Raw genomic sequence first — 26,816 nt, forward strand, 5'->3', positions numbered from 1 at the left:
GGATGGGAAAGGAGGACGGGAAAGGAGGACGGGGAAGGAGGACGGGAAAGGAGGTTGAGATAGGAGGACGGGAAAGGAGGACGGGAAAGGAGGTCGAGATATGAGGACGGGAAAGGAGGACGGGATAGGAGGACAGGATAGGAGGACGGGATAGGAGGTCGGGATAGGAGGTCGGGATATGATGACGGGATAGGAGGACGGGATATGGCAACAATATATGAGGACGGGAAATGAAGTCAAAAGCTTCCTCCTTTGTTTATTTTCCTCCCCAGCAAGGATTAGGAAGGAACAACGCTGGGTACTCAGCTAGTATATATATAAAACTCATTGTGTGTATGTATGTGTGTGTGTATGTTCCAGCATCACGTCCAAACGGCTAAAGATATGAACATGAATCTTGGCACACATGTTACTTATATGTCAACAACAAACATAGGATAGGTGATTTAACCCTTACTCACCCCCATTTGCCAGGGGCTGGGTTTTTGTTTAAAGTCCCATACAAGTCTATGGGAAATATATGTTACTGCATAACTTCCAAACGGCTGGAGATATTTCGATAATACTTGGTCACATGTTACTTACATGTCCACTTAAAATATAGGATAGTTAATTTAACCCTTAACTACCCCCATTTGTGAGGGTCAGGGTTTTTGTTTAAAGTCCCATGCAAATCAATGGGAAATGTATGTTCCAACATAACTTCCATACGGCTGGAGATATTTCAATACCTGGCACACATATTACGGGTTGGGATAGGAGGTCAGGATAGGAGGTTGGGATAGGAGGTCAAGATAAGAGGTTGAGATAGGAGGTCGAGATAGGAGGTCGATATATGAGGACAGGATTGGAAGGGATAGCAGGTCGGGATAGGAGGTCAAGATAGGAGGACGGGATATGAGGAAGGGATAGGAGGTCGGGATAGGAGGACGGGATAGGAGGTCGGGATAGGAGGACGGGATATGAGGACGGGATAGGAGGACAAGATAGGAGGTCGGGATAGGAGGTCGAGATAGGAGGATGGGATAGGAGGTCGGGATAGGAGGACGGAATAGGAGGTCGGGATAGGAGGTCGGGATAGGAGGTCGAGATAGGAGGACGGGATAGGAGGGGGTGATAGGAGGACGAGATAGGAGGACGGGATAGGAGGTCGTGATAGGAGGACGGGATAGGAGGTCGAGATAGGAGGATGGGATAGGAGGTCGGGATAGGAGGACGGGATAGGAGGTCGGGATAGGAGGACGGGATATGAGGACGGGATAGGAGGACAAGATAGGAGGTCGGGATAGGAGGTCGAGATAGGAGGATGGGATAGGAGGACGGAAAAGGAGGTCGGGATAGGAGGTCGGGATAGGAGGTCAAGATAGGAGGACGGGATAGGAGGTGGTGATAGGAGGACGAGATAGGAGGACGGGATAGGAGGTCGTGATAGGAGGACGGGATAGGAGGACAGATAGGAGGACGGGATAGGAGGACAGGATAGGAGGTCGGGATAGGAGGTCGGGATAGGAGGTCGGGATAGGAGGTCAGGATAGGAGGATGGGATAGGAGGACGGGATAGATGGACAGGATAGGAGGACGAGATATGAGGATGGGAAAGGAGGATGGGAAAGGAGGTCGATATATGAGGACGGGAAAGGAGGACGGGAAAGGAGGATGGGATGGGAGGACGGGAAAGGAGGACGGGATAGGAGGAAGGGATAAGAGGACGGGATAGGAGGATGGGAAAGGAGGACGGGAAAGGAGGACGGGAAAGGAGGTTGAGCAAGGAGGACAGGAAAGGAGATCGAGATAGGAGGACGGGAAAGGAGGTCGAGATATGAGGACGGGAAAGGAGGACGGGATAGGAGGACAGGATAAGAGGACGGGATAGGAGGACGGGATAGGAGGTCGGGATAGGAGGTCGGGATATGATGACGGGATAGGAGGACGGGATATGGCAACAATATATGAGGACGGGAAATGAAGTCAAAAGCTTCCTCCTTTGTTTATTTTCCTCCCCAACAAGGATTAGGAAGGAAAAACCGGGCAACGCCGGGCACTCAGCTAGTATATATATAAAACTCATTGTGTGTATGTATGTATGTGTGTATGTTCCAGCATCACGTCCAAACGGCTAAAGATATGAACATGAAACTTGGCACACATGTTACTTATATGTCAACAACAAACATAGGATAGGTGATTTAACCCTTACTCACCCCCATTTGCCAGGGGCGGGGTTTTTTTTTAAAGTCCCATACAAGTCTATGGGAAATATATGTTACTGCATAACTTCCAAATGGCTGGATATATTACGATAATACTTGGTCACATGTTACTTACATGTCCACTTAAAATATAGGATAGTTAATTTAACCCTTAACTACCCCCATTTGTGAGGGTCAGGGTTTTTGTTTAAAGTCCCATGCAAATCAATGGGAAATGTATGTTCCAACATAACTTCCATACGGCTGGAGATATTTCAATACCTGGCACACATATTACGGGTTGGGATAGGAGGTCAGGATAGGAGGTTGGGATAGGAGGTCAAGATAAGAGCTTGAGATAGGAGGTCGAGATAGGTGGTCATGATAGGAGGACAGGATAGGAGGATGGGATAGGAGGTCGAGATATGAGGATGGGAAAGGAGGACGGGATAGGAGGACAGGATAGGAGGACGGGATAGGAGGTCGGGATAGGAGGTCGGGATAGGAGGTCGAGATATGAGGACGGGATAGGAGGTCGAGATAGGAGGACGGGATAGGAGGTGGTGATAGGAGGACGAGATAGGAGGACGGGATAGGAGGTCTTGATAGGAGGACGGGATAGGAGGACGGATAGGAGGACGGGATAGGAGGACAGGATAGGAGGTCGGGATAGGAGGCCGGGATAGGAGGTCGGGATAGGAGGATGGGATAGGAGGACGGGATAGATGGACTGGATAGGAGGATGGGATAGGAGGATGGGATATGAGGATGGGAAAGGAGGACGGGAAAGGAGGTCGATATATGAGGACGGGAAAGGAGGACGGGAAAGGAGGATGGGATGGGAGGACGGGAAAGGAGGACGGGATAGGAGGAAGGGATAAGAGGACGGGATAGGAGGACGGGAAAGGAGGACGGGAAAGGAGGTTGAGATAGGAGGACGTGAAAGGAGGACAGGAAAGGAGGTCGAGATATGAGGACGGGATAGGAGGATGGGATAGGAGGACGGGATAGATGGACGGGATAGGAGGACGAGATATGAGGATGGGAAAGGAGGACGGGAAAGGAGGTCGATATATGAGGACGGGAAAGGAGGACGGGAAAGGAGGATGGGATGGGAGGACGGGAAAGGAGGACGGGATAGGAGGAAGGGATAAGAGGACAGGATAGGAGGACGGGAAAGGAGGACGGGAAAGGAGGTTGAGATAGGAGGACAGGAAAGGAGATTGAGATAGGAGGACGGGAAAGGAGGTCGAGATATGAGGACGGGAAAGGAGGACGGGATAGGAGGACAGGATAAGAGGACGGGATAGGAGGTAGGGATAGTAGGTCGGGATATGATGACGGGATAGGAGGACGGGATATGGCAACAATATATGAGGACGGGAAATGAAGTCAAAAGCTTCCTCCTTTGTTTATTTTCCTCCCCAACAAGGATTAGGAAGGAAAAACCGGGCAACGCCGGGTACTCAGCTAGTATATATATAAAACTCATTGTGTGTATGTATGTATGTGTGTATGTTCCAGCATCACGTCCAAACGGCTAAAGATATGAACATGAAACTTGGCACACATGTTACTTATATGTCAACAACAAACATAGGATAGGTGATTTAACCCTTACTCACCCCCATTTGCCAGGGGCGGGGTTTTTGTTTAAAGTCCCATACAAGTCTATGGGAAATATATGTTTATTTTCCTCCTTTGTTTATTTTCCTCCCCAACAAGGATTAGGAAGGAAAAAACGGACAACACTGGGTATACACTTGTATATATATATATATATATATATATATATAAATATATATATATATTTATATATATCTGTAGCAAGGTGTGAGCCGCTCACCACATGCACGCCCTTCTCACCACCTGTGCCGTAGACCGGCTGGTACCGCCTCCAGTCTACTATTAGATAAGAACAAAGACGAGGTCCAGCACCAGGATGGTTGCAGATAAAAACTTTCGTTACTTTATTGAAGATATCGCAGTTCAAAGCAGGACATCTGACGCGTTTCGCACATGAATGTGCTTAATCGTAGACTGACAAACAATCACATAGCCCAACATAAAATACACATAGTGCTAGTCACATGACTAACCACGTAACAATTACCATCATACATAAAACCTGGAGCTAGGACTTCCTTAAATGATCATTATCCACCAGTCATGCACTGCGTTAAAATTCTAAATCCTTAAAACGGCGCAGTTGTGTGCCCCAATACAAATTAAGACACAACCATATCATTACCAAAATGTATAACAGTTATATCCCACCTAGAAAAATTCAAAAAAAAATTTTGGAAAGGGAAGAAAAATCGCAGTGCATGAATTCCCTGTGTGAATTGGACATACAAATTCACATGTGCTATACACATTTAGAACATAAACCCTTGAACTAGGACTTCCTTAAATAATCATTATCCACCAGTACGTACACATTAGGGAAATGTCATGCACTGTGTTACACTTATAAATATATATATATTATATGTATATATATATATATGTGTGTGTGTGTGTGTGTGTGTGTGAGTATGGAAATGGAGTACAAGTGGAGCTCTGCATATTGAAAGAGAAAAAATCCTTCTATAAATTACAAAATATTTATGTCATCTGTACAGTATAAAAGTCTTCAAATCTGTATTGAAACAGTTCAGATAATGCCCAATACACACACCTGAAAGAGGGAGGGGCATTTTTTAAGGGGATGTGCGTCCACTGGGTTCTTCCCTGCTACACAATTTAGTGTAATATTGCAAATGTGGCTATTAACCCCTTGCCACAGAATGCCGTTTATAAATGGCGCTACAGCATGGCAGGGTTATGAAGCGAGCTCAGGAGCTGAGCTCGCATCATACCCGCACGGTTCCGGCTGCTGTCAGCAGCCAGGACCCGTGTTTAATGCCGGACATCGCTGTTCAGGCCAATGTCCGGCATTAACTATTTAGACGCGGTGATAAACCTCTTGGGGACGCAGGGCGTATGCATATGCCCTGCATCCCTGATCCTTAAGGACTCAGGGCGCACCTGTACGCCCTGGACCTGTTTACCGGGTTTAAACAGTTCTCACCAGTAGAGACCGGGTTTAACCCGGTGGGTCCCGGTTGCTACGAGCAGCCAGGACCCATGGCTAATTCCGGGCATGGACGATCGGGCTGATGCATGACATTAACCCTTTAGACGCCTAAAACGAAAGTAAAAGAATCCCGGTAGCTCAGCGTAGCTGATCGGGACTATCATGGCAAAATCTTGATGTCCCAATCAGCTTACCAGATGATGGGAGGGTCCTCACCTGCCTCTCTGCTGTCCGATCGGCGATCTACTGCTTCATGCAGCAGAGCGTCGGTTACACTGATCAGTGCAATTGCAGAACACTAATCAGTGTATGCAATCAGAAGATTGCACGTTTTAGCCCCTATGTAAAAAATAATAAAATAATGAAATAAAGAATAAAAATAATCATATGTTGTACCGCCGCATGCGTAAATGTCTGAACTATTAAAATATTAGGTAAGCAAAACCATACGGTCGATGGCGTACACAAAAAAATACCAAATTGTGCATTTTTGGTCACTTCATATACCATAAAAATATTAATAAAAAGCAATCAAAAAGTCGTACCTATAAAAACTATAGATTACGCAAAAAATGAGCCCTCTTACCACCCCGTACACGGAAAAATAGTTATAGGGGTCATAAGATGCCAATTGTAAACATACTAATTTTGGTGTATGTAGTTTATAATTTTTTTAAAGTTATAAAATGGCGATTTTTTTTATTTCACCACACAAATAATTTTTTTTTGTTTCACCGCAGGTTAAATTCTAAAATAAGTGATGTAATTTCACAGTACAATTGGTGACACAAAAAACAAGCCCTTTTATGGGTCTTAAGGTGCAAAATTGAAAGGAAGGAGAAAAAAGTGAAAATGCAAAAACGAAAATTTCTTAAGGTCCCTAAGGTGAAAATAGACTGAGTCCCTATGGGGTTACAGTAGAACGCCATGTCTAATATGTTAAAAAATTGCTTCCCGGCAGCTAAGTAAGGCTGATCGGGATCACAGCGGTAAAACCTTACCTGAGGAGGACACACGAGGAGGATCCCTACCTTCCTTCTTGGCGTCCGATCGTCGCTCGATCGTCCCATGCCTGAGATCCAGGCTGGAGCAATGGAGCGCCGATAACAGTGAGCATTGCTATTCTATGGCATAGCATTGATCAGTATATGCAATCAGAAGATTGCATGTTATAGTCCCCTATGGGGGCTAAAAAAGTGTAAAAAAAAAAAAAGTGGAAAAAGTTAATAAATGTGATTTAACCCTTTCCCTAATAAAAGTTTGAATCACCCCCCTTTTCCCATAAAAAAAACATATGTATAAAAATATGTATAAACATATGTGGTATAACCACATGTTTAAATGTCCAAACTATAAAATTATAATGTTGATTAAACCGCACGGTCAATGGCGTACTCGAAAAAAAAGTGCGTAATTTTGGTCACTTTGTATACCATAAAAAATTTATAAAAAGTGATCAAAAAGGCCCATTAAAAAAAATTAGCCCTGATACCGCCCTGTATGTGGAAAAATAAAAAAAGTTATAAGGGTCAGAAGATGACAATTTTACACAAACAAATTTTGGTGCATGTAGTTATCATTTTTTTTAAAGTAGGAAAATAAAATAAAACATATATATATATATATATATATATATATATATATATATATATATATATATTTTAGGTATCCTTGTAACCATATGGACCTACAGAATAAAGATATGGTGTAATTTTTACCCAAAAGTGTCTGCATAGAATCGGAAGCCCCCATATTTACAAAAGTGCGTTTCCTGGTTTTGCCATAAATTTTGTGTTGAAATAATTAATTTCATTACAAAGTACAATCGGTGATGCAAAAAATAAGCCCTCATATGGGTCTGTATGTTTGTAAAATTGAAAGCCTTATGATTTTATGAAGGTGAGGTGGAAAATACGAAAGTGCAAAAACAGAAAAACCCTGCGTCCTTAAGGAGTTAATAACAACAACCCTTCCCTACAAGACTCAGGGCAACATTGTGGAGATATACAAGAACGTATCAAATAAATTACATGAGGGTTTAAATTGAATGCCTTTTTGTATTGAACATTTTTGCTGCATTCGTTTTATTGAGCATTTCAACGCAATCAGTGTTTTATTATTATTTTTTATTGATTTATTAATATACACTTTTATAAAGACTATACCCAATGTAGGTTATTAAAAAAGACAGCTTGAAAATGTTTGCAGGGAATAACACCTTCACCCAGAGCCATAAAGTTAGTAAATATCTTACATTTTGCTCCAAATTACAACCTGCAAATGTTATATATAATATAAAGAGATTTCCATAAAGCTTAGCACGTGTTGAGGTTTAATTATATATATGCAGGGTAGTTATGAATGTGGAAGGTTTTACAGTCTTAATATACTTTTATGGGTATAAATAGCCAAGAACATATTGTACCACTTATCTATAAGGGAAATGCTTTTTTTTACTTTAGAGGCATATACAGAAAATGTGATCAAAAATAAAACATTTATTTACACATTGGTGTAATTTCTGCCAAACTATTTATTTGAAATCTTCTTGCATTTGCAATGCACTCTGTACTATATATCCATTACTAGAGCAAATCAGAAAGCAAATATTAAAACAGGATGCAAGTAACGTACATTAAGTTGTTTTAGCAGATTTTGTTGCAAGCGGCATGAAGTTGGCAGCTCAGTATACTAGTCACTTAAGAGCAGGGTTTGAAGAAAAATTTTTTTTTTAAATATTTGTCCCATTTATTTGACTATTAATGGGGAAAAAAATAAGAAAAACAAAGCATTTCTTCCTTCTGTAACCAAATAAAACATTTCTCAGTCTAGGCAGTCTTTAAAGGAGATGTCTGGTGCTCACTTTTCTTATTTTATCCGTTCCGGGCTGAAAAATAAAATAAAACAAATTTTCTCTTACCTGCCTAGGCTCCCCCGGAGCTCCGGTACAGGTGTTCGGTCCCCGGGCTGTATTCTTTTTACTTCCTGTTAGCCCGGCACGTTGCACGGAGCTTCAGCCTATCACCGGCCGCAGCGATGTCCCGCCTCGGCCAGTGATAGGCTGAAGCTCCGTGTGACGTGCCGAGCTAACAGAAAGTAAGAATAATACAGCCCGGGGACCGAATGCCTGTAACGGAGCACCGGGGGAGCGTAGGCAGGCAAGAGAAAGCTTATTTTCTTTTTCTTTGCAGCCCGGAACGGATACAATAAGAAAAGTGAGCACCGGACATGTCCTTTAAAGTGATATTCCACTGGAATTATAATTTTTTTTTTAAATCAACTGTTTAAATTAAAAGTTAAACAGATTTGTAAATTACTTCTATTTAAAAATCTTAATCCTTACTGTACTTATCAGCTGCTGTATACTACTGAGGAAGTTCATTTCTATTTGAATTTCCTTTCTGTCTGACTACAGTGCTCCCTGCTGAAACCTCTGTCCGTGTCAGGAACTGTCCGGAGGAGGAGAGGTTTGCTATGGGGATTTGCTCCTGCTCTGGACAGTTCCTAAAATGGACAGAGGTGTCAGCAGAGAGCACTGTTGTCAGACAGAAAATAAATGTAAAAAGAAAAGAACTTCCTGTGGAGAATACAGCAGCTGATAAGTACTGGAAGGGGTAAGATTTTTTAATAGAAGTAATTTACAAACATGTTTAACTTTCTGGCACCAGTTGATTTGAAAAAAAAAAATGTTTTCTTGCGGATTACCCCTTTAAGTCACTGATACAGTTAAGCAGAAGAGCAGTCCTTAACATTCTGGTTCCCTTCATTTTTGGCAAGAGTTGAAGTAAGGGGTGAGGTTTAACTAAAAAAAAAATAAATAAATAAATAAAAGGCTTAGCTTAACCCCCAGATGACACAGGGTTTACAGGTATGCCCTGATCGCGGTTGGGGTGTATGAAGCTCAGTCCCAAGCTGAGAGTGCTTCATACCTGGCATGTCTAGACCTATACCCGGCATTAACCTTCCAGATACCACAATTAAAGTTGATTACGGCATCCAAAATTGTTAAAAATGTGCCACCGGCTGGATTGCGGACTCCCCATTAGCCTGCATGACAGCTGGAGGGTCACTACCTGCCTCTATGCCCTCTTTATGGTGCTCTGATTCTCCAGCCTGCTTTGGCTCTTCTATAGCATTAAAGGGGTATTCCAGGAAAAAACTAAATTTTTTATATCACCTGGCTCCACAAAGTTAAACAGATTTGTAAATTATTTTTATTAAAAAATATTAATCCTTCCAATAATTATCAGCTGCTGAAGTTGACTTGTTGTTTTCTGTCTGGCAACAGTGCTCTCTGCTGATATCTCTGCTTGTCTCGGGAACTGCACAGAGTAGTAGAGGTTTGCTATGGGGGTTTGCTTCTACTCTGGGCAGTTCCCCAGACAGGTCTCATTGGAGAGCACTTAGACAGAAAAGAACAACTCAACTTCAGCAGCTCATAAGTACTGAAAGGATTATGATTTTTTAATAGAAGTAATTTACAAATCTGTTTAACTTTCTGGAGCGAGTTGATATATAAAAAAAACTTTTTCCTGGATAACCCCTTTAACCAATATTTGCAATCGAAAGATTACAGGTAATAGTCGCCTATGGGAACTTAAAGGGGTACTCCTGTGAAAAACTTTTTTTTTTAAATCAACTGGTGCCAGAAAGTTAAACAGATTTGTAAATCACTTCTATTAAAAAATCTTAATCCTTCCAGTACTTTTTAGGGGCTGTATACTAAAGAGAAAAAAAAATGCATTTCTGTTGGTCCGTATGGTTACAGAGATACCCAATTTATGTAGCAGAAAAAGAATGGAAGTTCAGCTCACAGGCCTAGTAGATTCAAGATAAAACTTGAATCATGGCTAAAGGCTTGTCTTAAGCCCGAAACGCTTCGGTGTGTATGTTATTATGCACCTATCACCTTTGATTTTTGCACCATGTTTTAATCGGATCTATTAAAGTACAAGTTTTAACTGGAATCTACTTGGCCTGTGAGCTGGACTTCCATTCTTTTTCTGCCATACAACATGGGAAGTGGCCCGTTTTATCCGAGCTCCAGCGCTGCATACACTTCGGATGTCCATCAGCCATTGTTCAGACTGGGGAGTGAGCTGAGTTGCAATTGTACTTCCTTTCTTTTCCAAATTATGTAGGTTTTATTTTATTTTACTACTTTAAAAAATTGTCATCTTCTGACCCCTATAACTTTTTTTTTTCCACATACGGGGCTATATGAGGGCTTATTTTTTGCATCGTGGTCTGTAGTTTTTTGTAGTTTTTGTTTTGATGGGACTTTTTGATCACTACATTTTTTTATGGTATATGACGTTATGGTATGTGAATATTTGATATTTATTTACGTGTACGCCATTGACCATGCAGCTTATCGAACCTTACCAGAATGTTTAACAGATTTGTAAATTTCTTCTATTTAAAAATCTTAATCCTTCCAGTACCTATCAGTTGCTGTATGCGCCATAGGAAGTTCTTTTCTTTTTTCATTTATTTTCTGTATGACCCCAGTGCTCTCTGCTGACACCTCTGTCCATGTCAGGAACTGTCCAGAGCAGGACGGGTTTGCTATGGTAATTTCCTCCTGCTCTGGACAGTTCCTGACATGGACAGAGGTGTCAGCAGAGAGCACCGTGGTCAGACAGAAAAGAAATTCAAAAAGAAAAGAACTTCCTTTGGAGTAAACAGCAGCTGATAAGCACTGGAAGGATTGATATTTTTAAATAGAAGTAATTTATAAATCTGTTTAACTTTCTGGCACCAGTTGATTTTAAAAAAAAATTATTTTCAGCGGAGTAACCCTTTAATTAACTTTTATAAACTTTTGTTTAGCACTTTATATCTATTTTTTCAGCCCCCATAAGGGGCTATAACATGCAATCTTTTGATTGCATATACTGTTCAATGCTATGCTATAGCTATAATTGAAGGGGCGTGGCCTGACATCACAAGGGGGCATGGCCGACCCTGCAGCTCACATACAGCATTCGGAACTAAATGTTCTAAACGCTGGTCAGTGGAGTACCTCTTTAAGTACCAGGATGCACCGTTTCAAATTTGTGAAATAAAATAATGTAAACAAAAATAAATAATAAATATATTTGATATCTCCAAATATGATGCTGATGCCTGCCGTTAACTCTTCATATGCCATGATCAATATTGATCAGGTTATCTAAAGTATAAAGTGGGCTTTGTGAGACTCATGAGACCACCAGCAGCATGATTGCAGGGTTCCGATAAATGGGTATCATTGTAAACGTATTTACCAGAGTAAAGGCGTGCCATTTTAACTGTAAAGCGAACCTCTGAACCTCTCTTCTTAAGTAACTGACAAAGCTGCCATGAAAACAATTATGTTCTAAACCTGATCTGTAAAAAGAGATGTATATAAATATTCACAAGTACACTCTGTAGGGTTGCCTGGCAGATAATTTCTGACATACATGATATATCACTTTGTTATTTTATGTAATTACATTGTATTTAGCTCCAGAGGTTCAGAATGTCTGTCACATTTTTGCAATACATAAATCTGAATTACTGCACATTCACCATCTCACTTCTATACAACAAATCTAATTTTTTTACCTGTCTTGCCATTAACAAGACATAAAACATTTAATTGTTTGCATTAGTTAGATATTATTATCATTTGCCCTGAAACCATAACACTAACTAAAACCAAATACCAAGTGCAGAAAAAAGAACTAATCTTTATTTAAAAGTCCATGACAGTGCAGACAAAAAATCCTGAGATAGGGTGAGCCACTGTCCACCTAACCACAAGTATTGCCCCAACATGTTAAGTTTAATACAGTTGTTATGGATATCATTATACATTTTAAACCATTTAAACGGGTATTCTGGATTCAGCAAATTAATGTTTACACAGTTTTCCTCTGCATGCAGGGCTGGTTTTAGGCTTAGCGTGGCCCTGGGCAAAATCTAAATTGGGGCCCCAAAAGTCGTAATAGTGCACTAACCAGATTTGCTAATTTTTGGTCACTTCAAATACCATAAAAAAAAAATCTAAAAAGCTATTGAAAAGTCCCATTTAAAAAAAAAATGGTACACAAACTACAAATCACAGCGCAAAAAATGACCCCCATACATCCCCATATACAGAAAAATAAAAGAGTTATAGGGATCAGAATAGTACCATTTTATATTTTTGTATAGTTCTCCCACATTAGGTTGGCAGCATAGTTCCCCCACATTAGGTTGGCAGTATAGTTTCCCCAAATTAGGTTGTAGTTCCCCCACATTCGGTTGGCAGTATAGGTCCCCCCATATTAGGCTGACAGTATAGTTCCCCCACATTAGGCTGGCAGTATAGTTCCTCCACATTAGGCTGGCAGTATAGTTCCCCCCACATTAGGTTGGCAGTATAGTTCCCCACATTAGGCTGTAGTTCCCTATATTAGGCTGGCAGTATAGTTCCCCCACATCAGTTTGTAGTTCCCCACATTAGGTTGTAGTTCCCACCACATTATGCCATCAGTATAGTTCCCCCACATTAGGTTGTCAGTATAGTTCCCCACATTAGGCTGCAGTTCCCCCATATTAGGCTGGCAGTATAGTTCCCCCACATCAGGTTGTAGTCCCCACATTAGGTTGTAGTTCCCCCACATTAGATTGGCAGCACAGTTCCCCCACATTAGGCTGGCAGCATAAGTCCCCCCACATTAGGTTGTAGTTCCCCTACATTCGGTTGGCAGTGTTGTCCCCCACATTAGGTTGTAGTTACTCCACATTAGGTTGGCAGTATAGTTCCCCCACATTAGGTTGGCAGTATAAGTCCCCCCACATTGGGTCTTCTACTCAGTAAAGCCTCAGTTAAACCATAACTGGTTGTGGACTCTTTATTCACTACTAGCCCATGGGATAGCAGAGAATCCGGGCATGTGGTGTTCCGGAACCTGAAAACCACATTGGCATCATGAACAAATAGGGGTTAATACCATTTGACCCCTGGGGTTAATAACATCAGATCCCACCACTCACACCGCAACACCCGTGGTCTCCCCATTCACCCGGTGGGTCACAATAAATTTTCACATCACGAACAGACATTCTAACGCAGGCCACCCATCGACAGTATGCGCGTGTGTGCCAAAGGCAAGTTGCCGCAAGACCTACCCCCCAAGTCTGAACTGTGTCTAATTGAAAGTTTCATGTCTTTGCAAAAAAGTGTGCGCGCAGCAAAGTGTACAGAACTGTGTCATTGAAATCAGTTTAAGTGCTGGCCCTGAAGAATTAGTGGGGGAGGTGAAGTTTACAGTATTGTCGGTGGCAAAGAAGTTTACAAAAAGTGGATTTACAATGTGCAAGGTAAGAACGGAAATTATGTTTCGTGACAAAATGTCTATTGTACCTGAAAGAGTTAAAGATCTGCAGGAAAAGTGCACCAAACATTCCCAGCAAGGCCAGTATCCTGCCCCGGGCGTGGAAACAATGTCGTGGTGTCCAACCCCAAGTGGAACTTGAATGGTTTTACCCCTGTGGCCAGGGAGGTGGATGAAGAGGATGCACCGCTGTGCCCCTCCGATCCCAGGCCCCCCAGATGACGTCCTTCCGGCTGGCGGCCATCTTGTCGGAGACCAATATACAAGTCACATAAAGTAGTACTGTATCACTCACATTTCACAAACTACTCAAAGTAACATGTTAAGTGTATGTAATGTCATATGTCATCCTTGTGCACAGGATACTTTCCTGGCCACTAAATATTCCTGAAACTAACCTAAAGCATGTATTCAGTAAAAGGTAACATGAATGTGAAAGTGTTATCCGTATCAAATGACTAGCATAAAAAATGTCTAGAGTAAACCAAATATAGTGTTCTAGGCATATGTTTTTTATGCCAAGGGACCCCAGTAGCCAAGGCATTGGGCAGAGAGCCTCCGGCAACCCAATCCGCAACTATAAGTCTAAAGTCATAAGTCTAGCCATATGTAAAATGTCTAGTAAATAATGTCTAGTATATAGTCTAGTCGTGTACAGTATATCACATGCATAGTTTAAAAAATGACATGTTAGTAAACAGTTATGCAAGTCAGTAAATGCATAGTCCAGTTATAAAATGTAAGTCCAGTTATAAACTGCATAGTAAAGGTCCTTACAAGTCAATTAAATGTATATCTACAATCCTGTTCACAATCCTGTTCAACTCAAGTCAGAGCGTATATGGACTTTTATACAAAGACTTTAATGTTATTCGTTATTTCACCACCCTGAAATGGACTTTTGTGCATAAAATGCCTCAGGACTGCATCTGGCCGCGGGGCCACTTCGTTCCTCAAACCTGACAGAACCTTAGGTCGAGGACAACATATGTTAAGCAAGGGGGTTTGTGATGTCCCAGTACAGGTACACGGTCCTGTACTACCTGTAGGCCTTGTCAGGTTGAGTCCCTCACTGACCTGGGGGCTCCCCTGAGGGGTTCACTTTGTTCCCCTGTTGGTTTAATAAATGTGGTGTATGTTCCTTTAATGCTTAGACAGGATCCCTATGTCTAGATAGTATAAAGGACCTGTGGAAGGTCTCAAGGACCTGTGAGTAAGTTGGGGTCACATGTAATATTATGTTACATGATCTGTTGTCACATGTACTCCCAGAGAGCACCAGCTTTAACCTATGACCCACAGCTTGACCAATGGGCTTTAGTCCAGCCCCCCACTATATAAAGGGGTGGCCATTTGCAATTCTCTCTCTTAGACCCTACCATCTGCTCTGAGAACAAGTCTTTGCTGAAGCAGCTATCAGAGATCTCTGCACAAGTGTTTAGCATCTGGAGTACCCCAAAAGCTACAAGTCTCTCCAGTAAGTCTACAAGTCTGTGTCTGCTGTCACTACATCTAGTCAAGTCCTGCACATAGTCAAGTCAAGTCTAATTGCAAGTCAAGTTTATTACAAGTACATTGGTCCAGCAAGCTGCAAGGTCCTCCCAAGTGAAAAAATATATATAAATAGACATTTTTTTAAAAGAGATATATTTAGGAACTTGTTTTTTTTTTATACATTATTTAAAAACATATAAAACGTTTCTTCAATGACAGGTACTCATTAAGACTACCGTGATATCCCAAGTAGATTGATATCAAGAGCAGGGGATCTTCTATATTTAATACCTTTCAATAACTTGCACATTAAAGGGTGTTTTCCTAACGGTAAAGCGTGCACTGGTGCATGGTAAAGAGAGATGGCTGAATGATATACATTAATATTACGTTAGCTTTACCCACATCAAAAGAATCTGAAAGGAAGTTGAGTACTTGAGTTATAGATGCATGTGTGGGATCCAAATCCCATTGTATGCACCAATTAGACCACATTTTCCAGGCTTATCTGTTAGCTTATCTGGTACTTGGTACCCTTGCATCTGAGAGGATATCTATAGCTGATTGTGAAAGATCGAAGTCAGGCTCTGATGACCTGAGATGAACCAGGCTACTAGAGACAATTGGTCTGACAAAATCAGAGGATGTGGATTCCTTGACAGATCTAATAGGATGGATTAATAATTTGGTATGATGCGAGAAAAATCTATAGACATTCCCAGAATCTGAGGGAACAGTCAAAGAGGGGTTATCAGGACAATCGTCGATTTCTGTAATTTGGTAATAGGAGAATTCTTGGAATTAATGCATAAAGGGTCTCTGATGGCCAAAGTTGATGTAATGCTTCCGTGCCCAGAGATTCTGGGTCGGGATGCCAACTGAAGAATCGTGGAAGTTGACGATTCAGACAGCATGTGAACAAATCTAGATGAAGGGGACCCCAGAGAGAACTGAGTTGATTGAAAACAAGAGGATCTAGTATCCAATCGCTGTTGTCAATTAGGAAACAAGAGTTCCTGTTTGCTATAGAGTTGGAGAAACCTGGGAGGTATTCTTCTTTCTAAATAATGTTTTGAATCAGACAAAAATGGCAACAATATTTTGTGATATTGGCTAACATTTTTGATATGGTACCTCCCAGTCGATCGATGTATTGTACCACAGGAATGTTGTCCATCCGCAGTAGAATACAACAACATGACATGCCTTTGGCGAAACTCTTGAGGGCAAAAAAAACAGCCAAAAGTTCTAAACAGTTGATATGAGGAAGGGATTCTTCTTCAGATCATTTTCCTTCTGTGGAAAGGGAACTGCAGCGAGCACCCAAACCCAGACGACTGGCATTTGATTCTATGATCATATCCAGAACTGAACTGAAGTTGGCTTTGCCGTTTGAAGCCTAAATATGATAAAGCCACCATAGAAGTTCTTCTTTGGCGTCTAAAGTAAGGGATATCTCATCTGAATAACCCAAGCCATTTCTCAAATGTTGAGCCTTGAAGTGTCCTGTAGTGAAGAGGTGCTGGGAAGATTGCTTGAATGGAAGCAGAAAGTAATCATACAATACAAGCAATGGCTCGTAGGGACACTTATTGTTTGTTCAAAAGGGATCGTATTGAACTCAAAATAATTTTTGATTTCTTGGGGGAAGACTCCGTATGGCTGATTGAGTATTGACCAGTAATCCTAAAAATTCCAGTTCTTTTGAAGGTTTAAGAACTGACTTCTCGAGATTGATTAGAAATCCGAGATTGGCAAGCAAGGTTAGAGTCCAATGTATGTGAAGCTGAATGAGATTTAAAGAATCCGCCATGATGAGAATATCATCCAGATGTATTATAAGAAGGACTCCTCGAGCCCTCACACTAGCGATTACTCGTTTCAAAAATTTAGTGAAGCACCAAGGGGCTGAGGATTGACCGAATGGCAGGCTGGTGAACTGCCTCTTTGACCTTCCCATAAAAACTGGAGGTATGGTAGAGACATAGGGTGCACAGGCTCCGTGAGATAGGTGTCTTTGAGATCTTTCTTGGCCAGCCAGTCGTTTTGTAATAATAGATCTTGTAAAAGATGTATTCCCTCCATCTTGAAATAATGGTAAAGGACAAAATTGTTTAACATTTTTAAGTTGATGACTGGTCTGTGACCTCTATCTTTCTTTTTCACCAAGAATACATTTTTCAGGAAACCTGGAGTATTGAAGGGTACTGGAATTATGGCGCCTATGGAACATAATTCCTTGATTTTTATTTGAACGATGTTGTGATCTGATTTTGAAAATATCAATGGCGGAAGTACTTGAGTTTGAACAGTGGGACAAATAAACATTTGATATTCTTAAACCGTGTTCTTAGACCAGGCATGGAAAAAATGTGCTATTCTCCCTCCTACAGGTATTTGAGAAGAATATGAAGGAACACTTACCTGTAGAACACAAGTAGAGAAACATAGCTGCATATTCACCATTTGTATTTTGATCTACTTACTTCTCAGCATAATTTCAAAAACTAACAGGTTGTTAGTATACATTTTGATCAAAAAGTACAAGCCCACTCGCCACGTCAAGGCCACCTAGTCAGAGTGGGTCCCTAACCAAACACTGCTGGGCGGCTACCACCGCCTTCGAGACACCATGCCCACAGGGGGAACGACCCAGCGGCCAGGCAGCCCCACTGCTGTCCGACCAAACTCCTGTCTCTGGAGAACCACACCAGTGTGAAACCTACCATGTGCTCCCTACCAGAGGGCTGGAAGAATGTTAGGAGGAAACCCTTATGCAGTCTTCTGGTGCAGCCCAAAGCCAGGGGCTTGGTGGGGCAGCAGTGGGTCTGCCTGGCCACTGGGTTGCTCCCCCTGTGGGCATGGTGTCTTGGAGGCGGTGGTCGCTGCCTGGCACTATGCCAGTGTTAGGTTATTGACCCACTCTGACTAGGTGGCCTTGATGTGGCGAGTGGGCTTGTATTTTTTGATCAAAATGTATACTAACAATCTGTTAGTTTTTTTAATTATGCTGAGAAGCATGTAGATCAAAATACAAATGGCGGATGTGTGGCTATGTTTCTCTATTTGTGTTGTACATTTGTAGTCTCTCCCTTCTTCCATGGCCAGTACGCCACTCCACCCATTTGGCCCAGGAGTTTTTAATTAGCAGGAGACTGCATGAGGGTTTCCTCCTTCCATTCTCCCAGCCCTCTGGTAGGGAGAACATAATAAGTGTTCACACTGGTGTGGTTCTCTGTGGCGGCCATTGTTTCTGTGATGCTTTGTCTGTGTGATGTTGCGGCCCAAAGCCAGGGGCTCGGTTGGGCAGCAGTGGGGCTGCCTGGCCACTGGGTCGCTCCTCCTGTGGGCATGGTGTCTCAGAGGCGGTGGTCGCCACCTGGCGCTACGCCAGTGTTAGATTATGGACCCACTCTGACTAAGTGGCCTTGACGTGGTGAGTGGGCTTGTACTTTTTGATCAAAATGTATACTAACAACCTGTTAGTTTTTTTTTAAACTAATCTGAGAAGTAAGTAGATCAAAGTACAAATGGTGGATGTGCGGCTATGTTTCTCTATTTGTGTTGTACACTTACCTGTAGGGGGTCTCGATCATGGGAAGCTTCTATGGCCTCTAGACCTCCATGGAGGCCCTATGCTTGGAAAGAAGAGGTTTGGTTGATAAGAAACCTGTGGTAAAGAGAAGTTATCTGGTCTAGGTGGGGGAAGGCCTCTGTATGGTTGTCTGACGTATTTGTTTATCTCTTTAATGTATGAGTCCCCAAACAGATAATTATCAGCAGATGGGATAGAGTGTGAAGATGCCAAATGGATTAACTGCAAATCCAGTTTCATTAGAGTGGATCGCTTCTGCTCCATACATACAGAGGCATAGGCATTTCCAAACATGCATAAAGCATATTGTGCCTAACCTTTAAGAGTAGTTAGATCAAAAGGATCTAGGGCACTCCAATTTTAATTTGTTCTTAGCCGCTTTGTCAAGAGGTTTCTTAACCCACAGGCTAACAAACTTTGAAACTTGTGGATGGGGAAACCATTCCCCTGACCGTGGGTGTTTAATCTCACCCAGGTCAAAGTAAGGACTCCACAAACTATCCAGAATGACAGGACCAGAGGAGTTGTCACCCAATATATCATCTCCTTCCTCAGGAATGTCCTCATTTTGTGATTCGTCACCTGGGTCCGAAATATCAGCCTCATCAGAGGAGGAATGATCAGGTGAAGTAGGAAAGGAGGTAGGCTTTCTCTGGGAAGAGGCCTTAGATGCCCGCTTATGGTATACTTCCTCTGGGGCCAAGGATCCATGAGCTAACTTAGAGACCTCTTGAGCTGAGCTTTAGATAAAGCCTTTATAGAAACCTGATCCTCTGCTTGTGATGCCATTCTCTTTTGTTTGGCAGCAGAAGGATCGGAAATGAGGTTATGTCATTTTTGGGTAGCTTTACCCTGTTTAAATCCACCAACCATATGAGAGGTGGAGTCTTCTACGGACCAAAACAACTCAGAGGGTGTGGGGAACCATGAAATGTGTGACGGTTCACTGCTGAAGCCACGAATTTAGCAATTACATCGTGTATGGAAGACATAGCAGAGCGAACTGCTGTCTGTACAGATTTATTAACCGACTAGTCCACCATTGGCTGTAATAGAATTTCATCTATAATATGAAAATTATGAGTGTGAGACATTTTAGTTGTTTCCTCATTCTCCATATATGAATAGAAAAATATATATATGAGAGAAAATATAGGAAATAATATAATAAATTAAGGATAAATAGAATTATATAGTAATTGTAAAATGTGTGTATATAATTAATAGTTTAGGAATAAGTATGAATGTTAACGATTATTATTAATTTATTAGTTTTATTCATTAGTAAATTAATAATTTTTTTATTAGTAAATTAATGACATCAGTAGTATGAATTAAAAAAAAATGGAATCTGAACAAAATGAATCACTTTAATATATTGAATGTAGTTATCTTAAGTGAACACTAGATGGCAGCAGTCTTTTAATGGAGCTGAACCCTGACTGAAAGCTCTGGCTACAGAAGCTGTGAGGTAACCAACTGACAGGAGAATCAGTGATGTGCCAGGAAAATGGATGCCTGTGTCTGAGGTGAATTGAGTGTGGAGCTGGTCACCAGCCCAAGTGCAGGAAACAGGGACACCACAGATCTGTGAGGAAACCAGCTGACAGGAGAACCAGTGATGTGACAGGAAAATGGGTGCCCATGTCTGAGGTGATTGGAGCGCATGTAGCTGATCACCAACGCAAGTGCAGGAAGCAGGGACAGAGCTGTGCCTGAGGTAATTGTACAATTGGACAATGAATTGTAAAAACGCAGTAACAGGGAAAAATATATGAAAAGAAAATAGTTATAGAAAATAGGAATGAAAAGACTGAAAATGTATATACTGAGAGAATGAATTAAAACAATAAGGGTATATATATATCATTAAAATTATTTTATATATATATATATATATATATATAGAGAGAGAGAGAGAGAGAGAGAGAGAGAGAGAAAGAGACAGACAGAGAGAGAGAGAGAGAGAGAGAGAGAGAGAGAGAGAAAGAGACAGACAGAGAGAGAGAGAGAGCAAAAATATTATACTTAGCTTAACCATTAGCAGCAAAGAAAGAGGAGGGGTTTCACCTGAAGGGTCCTTATATTCACCTGGACTGTACCACTACTGATTAAATACTGGACTTAATGTACTGCTTCAACTTTTTTCTCGCTAACTGTTTATTAAAGGGGTACTCCAGTGGAAAACTTTTTTTACCAACTGGTGCCAGAAAGTTAAACAGATTTGTAAGTTGCTTCTATTAAAAAATCTTAATCCTTCTAGTACTTATTAGCTGCTAAATACTAGAGGAAATTCGTTTCTTTGTGGAACACAGAGCTTTCTGAATTATTAGCACAGTGCTCTCTGCTAACATCTCTGTCCATTTTAAGAACTGTCCAGAGTAGGAGAAAATCCCCATAGCAAACATATGCTGCTCTGGACAGTTCCTAAAATGCACAGAGATGTCAGCAGAGAGCACTGTGGTCATGATGTCAGCAGAGAGCTCTGAGTTCCAAAAAGAAAATAATTTCCTCTGTAGTATTCAGCAGCTAATAAGTACTGGAAGGATAGAGATTTTTTAATAGAAGTAATTTACAAATCTGTTTAACTTTCTGGCACCAGTTGATTTAATATAAAAAAAACATTTTCCACTGGAGTACCCCTTTAACTGTTTGTTCACTGCTATCAATTCAGTAAAGAAAGAATTTAGCATGATGTGAGTCTCCTGTCTCGTTATGAAATTTTGGGTTGTCCTAGTCAAAATGTTCAGGAAACAAACAATTCAGGAATAAAAAGTAGTCAAGGTGTGTAAATGCAAAGGTTATGGAAAGATGTGTGGCCTAAAAATTCCTCAATGGTGATGTAAATGATGGATGGCAAAGTATACAGAGTTTAGCTAAAAAAGTTATAATATGATATGCAAGCAGTTATATGTAAAGGGAAAGTTGCTTTCTCACATACATGGATGTTCAATAAATCTTTTTGTGGGGGTAATCATGTATATATTTGTTTGAGATAATGTACATTCTGTAAGACAGGAATGTATCACTGCCTGAGCACTTGACACCCACACAAAATGTGTTTTTACCATGCAGATGTTTAGTGTCAGTAGGTTCAGAGAAATGTGCTATATAGCTTAAAATTTTTTCGCACATTTTTTTATCACTATAATTGGCCAAGTGATGCAGTTCCTGCAGGGAAGATGTGTCACCATGAGCCAGAAAGTAGCGGGGATTAGCAGGGATGAATGGGTACTGGGAGAATGGGCACATCACCAGAGAAGTTCAGGGTAGATATATACCCTCTATTTATATTTGCATGCCAACCAGCCATATATATATATATATATATATATATATATATATATATAAATGGATATAGGCAGCACACCAAATGGGTGAAAAAAGTAAGTGCTTTTATTCCAAGGAAAATTGACAACGTTTCAGCGATCTCTCACCGCCATTTTCATATATATATATATTATCCCTGAACGATCCCAAATAGGAAAATATTTAATTTGCTTTCACATAGAGCTGCTAAATGTTTATACCCAAGGGGGAAAGGGGTCATTCAGAAATCTCCTTTGGGGCTCAGTCTTTTTGAAGTTCCAATACTACACATTGGCCGTCATTTATCATTGTAGGTGTAAGTGAAGCATTTATCATTGTAGGTGTAAAGTGAAGCATTTTTCTACACCTTTTTTTGTGTGCTGGTAATGTGTAGGAGAACCAAATTTATTGAATGGTCAAAGAGCACGTGATACATTTTGTGCAGGTCACATTTTCTGAAATATCTCACTTCACATACACCAAAAAGCTGAGCTAAGTCTGGGCTGGTGTAGTTTTAGAGACTTTTCAGTGGCTTTGCGCCTTTTTTGTGCCTTTTCACAAAAAGACGCAGTTCATAAAACTCTTCCATATCATGTGTATTGCCAAAATCAGTGGATTACAACTCAAAATCTGCAGAAATGTGTAAACCAAAAGCTGCAAAAGACAATGATAAATGTCGGCCATTGCCTTAACAGGCTTCTGGCATATGACATTATAAACAGGGTTAAATTACCAAAACATTGCACGCTCCATGCCAGTTTTATGCTGTATATGAAGTGGATTATAAAGAAGCTACCTAATTTTTACCCTTTTTTTTTTTTTTTTTACATTCCTTTCCTTGAACTTGCGTTCCATGTTGACGCAGTCTGTAAGTTTGTGAACTTGTACCCTATTACCTGGAATATGGTGAGATGATCGGTCATTCAGCTTTGGACATTATCAAACACAGATAACTATATCATTACCAAGCATGCACATCTTGTTATAGTATTAGCACTATTAATGCATGTGGGGTGGATGAGAAGGGGTTAAACTACTATATAACAAAAATTAATAGTGGAAAAGTGGTGTTACAAGATTGATTACATATGAGAATTTTATTGTTAAATTCAAAAATGTTGTTACTAGTAATTTATACTTGTAAAATATGAGTTCATCTTGAATATTCCCTTCTATATGCTGTGTGAAAATAGCTTAAATAATAGCTTAAATAAAAGTGCCAAAAACTGTAATTAGACTAGAAAGCTGATCGAGAAGTAATGAAGAAATCAGGAATGTTGCTTGTCAAACTTTGTAAGCAGTAAAAGCAGTTTTTCAACTCCAAGGCTGAGACAGATCGACACCATGTACTGTAAATACACTGTTCATTTTGGATTGATCATAGCTTCAAACCATTGTTTGGGGTACTCCCATGGAAAACAGAAAGTTAAACAGATTTGTAAATTACTTCTATTAAAAAATCTTAATCCTTCCAGTGCTTTTTAGGGGCTGTATACTATAGTATACTACTGTATACTATGCTTTTCTTTTTGGATTTCTCTTATGTCACGACCACGGTTCTCTCTGCTAACCTCTGCTGTCCATTTTAGGAACTGTGCAGAGCAGGAGAAAATCCCCATAGCAAACATATGCTGCTCCTGACAGTTCCTAAAATGGACAGCAGAGAGCACTGTGGTCGTGACATAAGAGAAATCCAAAAAGAAAAACATTTTCTTTGTAGTATACAGCCCCTAAAAAGTACTGGAAGGATTACGATTTTTTAATAGAAGTAATTAAGAAATCTGTTTAACTTTCTGGCACAAATTGATTAAAAAAAAGGGAGTACCCCTTTAAACAGGGGGACATGTCTGGCACTGCATGGTTTGAGTCCCTGGTGGCATAGTGTGTTACTGATGGTAGCCTTTGTTACTTTGGTGCCAGCTCTCTGCAGGTCATTCACTAGGTCCCCCGTGTGGTTCTGGGATATTTGTTCACCGTTCATGTGATCATTTTGACACCACGGAGTGAGATTTTGCGTGGAGCCCCAGATCGAGGGAGATTATCAGTGGTCTTGTACGTCTTCCATTTTCTAATAATTGCTCCCACAGTTGATTTCTTCACACCAAGCTGCTTGCCTATTGCAGATTCAGTCTTCACAGCCTGGTGCAGGTCTACAATTTTGTTTCTGGTGTGCTTCGACAGCTCTCTGGTCTTGGTCATAGTGGAGTATGGAGTGTGTCTGTTTGAGGTTGTGGACAGATTTCTTTTATACTGATAACAAGTTCAAACAGGTGCCATTAATACAGGTAACGAGTGGAGGAGGAGACTCTTAAAGTAGAAGTTACAGGTCTGTGAGAGCCAGAAATCTTTCTTGTGACAAAATACTTATTTTCCACTATAATTTGCAAATAAATTCTTAAAAAATCAGACAATGTGATTTTATAGATGTTTTTTTTTTTCTCATTATGTCTCTCTTAGTTGAGGTATACCTATGATGAAAATTACAGGCCTCTCATCTTTTTCAGGGGGAGAACTTGCACGATTGGTGGCTGACTAAATACTTTTTTGCCCCACTGTACTTCATTTTTTTATTGGTGTTAAATATTAGCTTGTTTGGGGTTTGTGGCGGTAAACTTGCTGGCTGTGCTGTCTAGAGCCTTCATATGTTTAATGCAAACAGACTGTGAAGACTATGGCCGACATTTATCATTGTCTTCAGACAGTTTTTTTGTGTCTACAAAAGGTGCAAAAAGGCGCAAGCAGGGTTAATTTGCAGCTTTTGGTTTACACATTTCTGCTGATTTTGAGTTGTAATCCACTGATTTTGGCAATACACATGATATGGATGGGTTTTATGAATTGCTCCTTTTTGGGAAAAGGCACAAAAAAGGCGCAAAGCCACCGAAAAGTCTCTAAAACTACACCAGCCCAGACTTAGCTTAGCTTTTTGGTTTATGTGAAGAGAGAAATTTCAGAAAATGTGACCTGCACAAAATTTATCAAATGCTCTGTGACCATTTAAAGGGATAGTCCAGTGGTGAAGAGCCGTCACACTTCATTACAATTCTGCAGAAAACAAATTCAATTTCCCAGCATTACCAACTAATTTTGTGTCTTCACAAGGCTTTCTCTAGTGATTTACTGGGAAGTATAGTCATTATGCCACACACTTTTCAGTATTCTGATAAAGGAATGACTAAACGCCCTACAACTGCTGTATTATAGAAGTTCATCTAAGCAGTTATGGGTGGGTCTGGTCACAAACTTTTCTACTATTTTCAGATCAACCATCAGAAAAGTGATATACATTTTAAATAGGTGATGTGAAGAAATAACCCTGGTCATTGTAGAAAGAGACCAAAGGAAACCATGGGTAAATCCTGGAGTATGAGTATGCTTTCATAAAATATCATTGAAAAACTAATCATAAAACTTACCCAGCCAAACCACCTTTGCTATCTTAAACAACAAACTAAACAGATAAAGAAAGATCAGTGTTTTTTCAGGTGAGGCACAAAGAAAGAAAAAAAAATTGCCTGCACGCATGGTGTGGGTGTATGACAAAGCACCTTCACTCCAGGTGCCAATGTATGTAAACAGGCTCTGCCATAGCAATTAGTAACTCTTTCATAGCCAGATATTAACTAGGGGTTTGAAGAAATAAAAGGAAGAACCAAAACTGATTTTTCTGAAAAGGCCATAACTACCATAAGTCTATAAATCATTCTACATTATTAATAACCTTAGCATTAATACAACTAGATCTACCTGGCACAAGCTATAAACTTACAAAGTGATGTATATGTATATATTAATTTCTGTTCTTGTGCAATTGTTTCCTGGTTCCCACACTGTAATGTGACTTTATAGTTCCACGTATCCGTGTTCTGTGACTTTGCTCTTGTGAAAGCACCCAACTAGTCCAACAGGCCCCAAAGCAGCCCTATAGAAAGCACCCCTCTGGTAAAACATAACTTTTAATGTGTACAACTAAATAGACAAGTGAAAGGGGGCAAATATTAACATGTGAATATCAATTAATTACATTTCCCAATGTCTATAACTGGGATTGGTACACAACCAATACACACAGTCAAAGAAAGGGACTAGTGATCCCCTAATGCAACTTTCCCTATCCAATGTTAATTTTGGTAGTCTAAGTTATACTGGTCTATGTGATCTTTCAGTGTTGTAATTCCTTTTTGCCTGAGACTCACACAGCCTGCTCCATCATGCCCTCACTGTAAATCAAAGCCTCTCACTGTAGCATCAGCACACCACTTGAGAAAGGGGCGTGTCCTCCGAAACGTCGGAAGTTTCCGGCAACTACTCACCTGTCTACCCCTTCATGAGAGGAAGGAAAGTCAGCTCCGGGATGCCCAGGAAAGGTTGAAGCTTATCCAGTGTGGCTGAACAAACATTGTCGGGCGTATTTAGTGAGCACTTTGGGTGAAAAACTTTTGTATCTATTTAAGATTATGATATTGGTGATCTGCGGATCGATCTTTGTACTATGAAAATTGAATACTAAAGAAAGAGCATTAAGAAAATTCATTTGATTGTCAAGTGTGATTTATGTCTATCGCTGGTTACTATTGGAGATGTAGTGGAGCCTCCGTATTTAACACACTTACACCCTAGTGCGCTTCAAGGTTTAACTTTTTGTTTGCTTAATAAAAAGGTACTCCTATCTGACGGATTCACTTCACAAATCGTGGCTACATTCACATCACAAATCGATTTTAACATCATGGTTTTGTATTATTATTTTTTTTCTCAAAAAGGGAAACAAAAAACTGACAAAACTGTATGTAATTAAATGT

The sequence above is a fragment of the Hyla sarda genome, chromosome 5, assembly GCF_029499605.1.
Source record: "Hyla sarda isolate aHylSar1 chromosome 5, aHylSar1.hap1, whole genome shotgun sequence".
In the NCBI taxonomy this organism is placed as follows: domain Eukaryota; kingdom Metazoa; phylum Chordata; class Amphibia; order Anura; family Hylidae; genus Hyla; species Hyla sarda.